General features: G+C 43.5%; 1 long non-coding RNA gene across 1 annotated transcript; it reads left to right on the plus strand.

The window, feature by feature from the left end:
* The first annotated feature begins 2,464 nt into the window (after positions 1 to 2,464).
* LOC123797293 (uncharacterized) lies at positions 2,465 to 4,938 on the plus strand. Its single transcript, XR_006780924.2, has 2 exons — positions 2,465 to 3,136; positions 4,263 to 4,938. It is a non-coding gene; the product is annotated as an uncharacterized LOC123797293 (long non-coding RNA).
* Positions 4,939 to 5,384: the final 446 nt, after the last annotated feature.

The following is a 5,384-nucleotide window of genomic DNA, read 5'->3' on the forward strand; positions in this document are numbered from 1 at the left end:
ATTTTATCTTTTGTTTCTCTTGCCTTTGGGGATGTGTCATAAAAAAGGTTGCTTTGGCCGATGTCGTAGAGGTTGTTGCCTATGTTCTCCTCTAGAATTTTGATGGATTCCTGTCTCACATCGAGGTCTTTCATCCATTTGGAGTTTATTTTTGTGTATGGTGTGAGATAGTGGTCAAGTTTCATTCTCTTGCATGTAGCTGTCCAATTTTCCCAGCACCATTTATTGAAGAGACTGTCTTTTTCCCACTGGATGTTTTTTCCTGCTTTATCAAATATTAGTTGCCCAAAGAGCCGAGGGTCCATTTCTGGGCTCTCTATTCTGTTCCATTGGTCTATGTGTCTGTTTTTGTGCCAGTACCATGCTGTCTTTGTGATCACAGCTTTGTAGTACAGCTCGAAATCCGGCATTGTGATGCCCCCAGCTTTGTTTTTCCTTTTCGACAGTTCCTTGGAGATTCGGGGCCTTTTCTGTTTCCATACAAATTTAAGGACTGTTTGTTCCAGTTCTTTGAAAAATGTCCTTGGTATTTTGATCGGGATAGCATTGAAAGTGTAGATTGCTCTGGGTAGCATGGACATTTTAACTATGTTAATTCTTCCGATCCATGAGCATGGAATATCTTTCCATCTTTTTATGTCTTCCTCAATGTCTTTTAAGAGTGATTTATAGTTTCTAGAATATAGGTCCTTTACGTCTCTGGTTAAGTTAATTCCAAGGTAACGTATGGTTTTTGGTGCTATTGTAAATGGGATGGATTCCCTAATTTCTCTTTCTTCGGTCTCGTTATTCGTGTATAGAAATGCAACTGATTTCTGAGCATTTATTTTGTATCCTGCCACGTTACTGAATTGCTCTATAACTTCTAATAGTTTGGGAGTGGCTTCTTTTGGGTTTTCCATATAGAGTATCATGTCATCTGCAAAGAGAGACATTTTGACTTCTTCTTTGCCAATTTGAATACCTTTGATCCCTTTTTGTCGTCTGATTGCTGTTGCAAGGACTTCTAGTACTATGTTGAATAATAGTGGCGAGAGTGGGCATCCTTGTCGAGTTCCTGATCTTAAGGGAAAGGCTTCCAGCTTTTCCCCATTGAGAATAATATTTGCAGTAGGCTTTTCATAGATGGCTTTTATGAGATTGAGAAATGTACCTTCTATTCCTACACTCTGAAGGGTTTTAATCAGGAAAGGATGCTGTATTTTGTCAAATGCTTTTTCGGCATCGATTGAGAGGATCATATGGTTCCTGAGTCTTTTCTTGTTGATATGATGTATCACGCTGATTGATTTGCGAATATTGAACCACGCTTGCATCCCAGGTATGAATCCCACTTGATCGTGATGGATAATCCTTTTAATGTACTGTTGGATTCTATTAGCAAGTATCTTGTTGAGGATTTTGGCGTCCATATTCATTAGGGAAATCGGTCTGTAATTCTCCTTTTTGAGGGGGTCTTTGCCTGGTTTGGGGATCAAGGTAATATTGGCCTCATAGAATGAGTTTGGTAGCTTTCCTTCTGTTTCTATTTTTTGAAATAGCTTTAGGAGAATAGGTATTATTTCTTCTTTGAATGTTTGGTAGAATTCCCCAGGAAAACCGTCCGGGCCTGGAGTTTTGTTATTTGGAAGGTTGTTTAACACTGACTCAATTTCTTCATAATTAATTGGCCTGTTTAAGGAATCAATTTCTTCCGGTTTCAATCTTGGTAGTTTATAGGTTTCCAGGAAGGATTCCATCTCTTCCAGATTGCTTAGTTTATTGGCATATAGCTGTTGATAAAAATTTCTAATAATCCTTCCAATTTCAATGGTGCTCGTCGTGACCTCTCCTTTTTCATTCATAATTTTAATAATCTGGGTCCTTTCTCTTTTCTTTTGGATAAGTCTTGCCAGTGGTCTGTCAATTTTATTGATTCTCTCAAAGAACCAGCTTCTAGTCCTGTTGATCTGCTCTACTGTACTTCTGGTACTGATCTGCTCTTAATAAGACATTGTAAATAAAGGTTTTTCTTTACCTTTAATGTAATCTGCCTAGAAACACAAAAGTTCTGTTTGCCTTTATTGGGTCTTCGATTACAAAAAAAGAAAAAACCTGAATCTTTTTAATGTTAAAAGAGCCAAAGTTTTTTATAACCATTTAACTTTCTGTATTTCCTGCAAAGTCCTGTCACTTTGATTAAATAGACAACCGAGTGTTGTGAAAGTGCCCTATGGCTCTATCAAGTGCTTTAAAACCTTCTTGATACTTTTTATGAACTTCCCCCAAATTGAATCCTAAATAGTCTTTTTGACCTTGCCCTAACTTTGGGTTATTTCAGAAGTTTCCCAGAACACATCAAAGAATTTGTTCTCTCTCCTTTTAAAAAGGGAGATATTAAACTAATTAGGTTTATTTGATGTATTAAATTACATGGGGAACATTATCAAATAAGAAGATGTCTATATACATGTCCAGAAATTACGTAAAATTCCTGGAAATCTGACGTGTCCTAGTATAATGTAAGTGCTTGTAATTCTAATTACTATCTTAAAATGTATGTCACAAAAAATAACCAAATTTCTTTGTCAATTACATTATAACGAACTCTCCTCAGATATTTACCCAGGTCATTTTCAAGTCTTTTCTCGTTTATCAGTAGTTACTGCTGTACTCAGAGGCTTCTACAAAAGCTTCCTGCAAACGGGCTTTATCTTCAGAGGAATTCATGGAAAGGAATCTGACAAGTACACTCCAATACAGATACATCTGAACTGGTAGGAACAAAGACCGCTCTTGAAAGTCCTTGGAAGGGACCTAGGGCAGGACCTGGGGCAGGTCCTCCAGATGGCAGCCAAACGTCTTGGAGCTGGGAAAGGCTCCACCTGAGGTCCGGTCCTACGCAGAGCTGGGGACCGCCTGCCCAAGTGACCAGGAAGAGAAGCAGCCCACATCGAGGTAGACTGCTTCCTCCAAGATGCCGATCGAGACCTCGCACGTTAACTGAAAAGGAAACCTTTCTTGTTCTCACTCTAGCACTGGTCATCGGTGTGTCTCAGGCCATTGCGGAGGGAGCTAACCTTGGCCTTTCAGACTGCTGGGTTTGTCATCCAAAGCGCCTGTGTGTCCGTTCACAGCAGCACCTTAGTGGACCTAGGTTTGTGCCCTGACCGGGCTTGTCCTTTGTCTTTGGTGGTTATCGCTCTCCTTGGGCCAATAAATGTTCAGATGGCTGCGACACAGCCAGGCAATGTCTCTTAGGGTATCTCACTGTGCCCCCAACTTTTTACAAGTGAAATCAGGCAGCTCATTGGTTGAGTCCCCTGGATTTACATCTTCGAGTTAGAAAAAACCTACTAGGAGGCATTCACAGCTCAGGATTTGCTTCCTTTGGCAGAGCCACACTTCCCTGGTTAGGAGGAAATATAAATCAGGAGCGCCTGGGTGGCTCAGTCGGTTAAGCTTCTGACTTCCGCTGAGGTCATGATCTCGGGTCCTGAGATGGAGCTCGGTGTTGGGCTGTGCACTCAGCAGGGGAGACTGTATCTCCCTCTCTCTCTGCCCCTCCCCCTGCTCGTGCTCTTGTGCTCTCTCACTTTTTTTAAGATTTTATTTATTTATTTGACGGAGAGAGAGGCAGCGAGAGAGGGAGCACAAGCAGGGGGAGTGGGAGAGGGAGAAGCAGGCTTCCCGCTGAGCAGGGAGCCCGATGCGGGGCGATGCGGGGCTCGATCCCAGAACACTGGGATCATGACCTGAGCCAAAGGCAGACGCTTAACGACTGAGCCACCCAGGTGCCCCCCGCTTACTCTCCCTCTTAAATAAATAAATAAAATCTTAAAAAAAGAGAATATGATCAGAAACCTCTCCTTAACTCTTAAAGATATCCACAGAATCTGTCACTGAGACAATACCCGACCAACAAAGATCTTTCCAACTCTCCAGCCAAAGTTGTTTTTAATAATAGGGTAGCCTCTGATTATCTTTCAGCCGAGCAAAGAGATGTCTGTGTTGTTTCCAACACCACTTGCTGTACCTGGATTAACCCTTCTGGGGAGGGTGAAACTCAATGGCATGCGATCACTGAGCAAGCCCGTGGGCTTGATACGGTGATCCCTTCTGCGGGGTCTAGGTTTGTCTTACTAGGTTCTGATTGGTTTGGGTCTTGGAGATGATGGTTCTGAAGTGCACTCCAGTCATCAGGGATTATGCTGTTCATAATAATCACAGTAATCTCGCTGGTGCATTGTACTCTCTCAAAAGCTTTAAATGCTTGTTTGCAGCTGCTGACCACCGAGCGTGGGATCTCCCGAAGACTGGACTGTCAGAAAAGGAGTGAAGAGGACAACTGACTTAAATAGTAGGAACTTTGGGACACCTGGTCGACTCAGTTGGTGGAGCGTGCAACTTTTTTTGGTAACATGCAACTCTTGATGTCTGGGTTGTGCGTTCAAGCCCCATGTTGGGTGTAGAGATGACTTAAAAACCATTGTGAAGCTGAAGTTGTGACCTGTGACCAACCGTGGTCGGAGAATGCCTACATTTTGGTCACCTGTCTCAGTGAAGCTTAGAATCTAATCAAAAGGGAGATATTGCTAAAAAGAAAACCACAGGCCCCACATGGAGTCACTTATGTTAAGGCCCCACATTGGCAAACCAAGACTTAATACCTAACCTGATTGTCCTTTCAATCCCTCCAGGAATGTGACTTCTAACCAGTCAACCTGGAGGCCCTGGGCAGCGCTAGGAAATTTACAGATAGACCCCTCCTGTGCCCCTTAGGAGGGAGACCTTACCTAAGGCAGTACCCTCTTCTGATAATACCCTCCCCTTCCCCTCCCCTCTGCCTTTACAAATCTTTCTTTTTCTGCAGTTGCACAAAGCTTTTTTCTGTGTGCTGGGTGGGATGCTGCCTGATTCAGGAACTGTTCAATAAAGCCAATTTGATTTTTTAAAATACTTGGTAGAGGTTTTATTCTTTAACATTGCCAGTCCACGGGTGAGAAGAAGGAGACTGTCAGAGAGGTAAGATAACCTCCCCCAAACCAGGCAGACAGAAGTTGGCAGCATCTTGCTCTGGGGTAGGGAACAAGAGGTGGGGTCAGCATTTTGCTGGGCTTCCCAGAACCAAGTGGGACTGCCCAGGACCTCTCAAAAGTTCAAGGGACCTGCTGGTTTCCGGGCCTCCCCAGATGATTCTTGCCTTGCCCCCTGGGGGAAGCTTTCTTTGCTCCTTAGAGAGCAGCTCTGTGGAGAAACGGTGGCAGAAGGGGGGCAGAGGAAGCAGTGTTTAAGAGGCTCCTCAAGAGAGTGTGACCTCTCAGACAGGATTTGTAGAGGGCAGAGGAAGGAAGAGGGAGGTGGCCGGTGGAGATGATTTCTGGGAGGCAGTGGGAGCAGCAGGA

Source organism: Ursus americanus, chromosome 29 (genome assembly GCF_024610735.1).
Source record: "Ursus americanus isolate L20-20 chromosome 29, mUrsAme1.1.p, whole genome shotgun sequence".
Lineage (NCBI taxonomy): Eukaryota > Metazoa > Chordata > Mammalia > Carnivora > Ursidae > Ursus > Ursus americanus.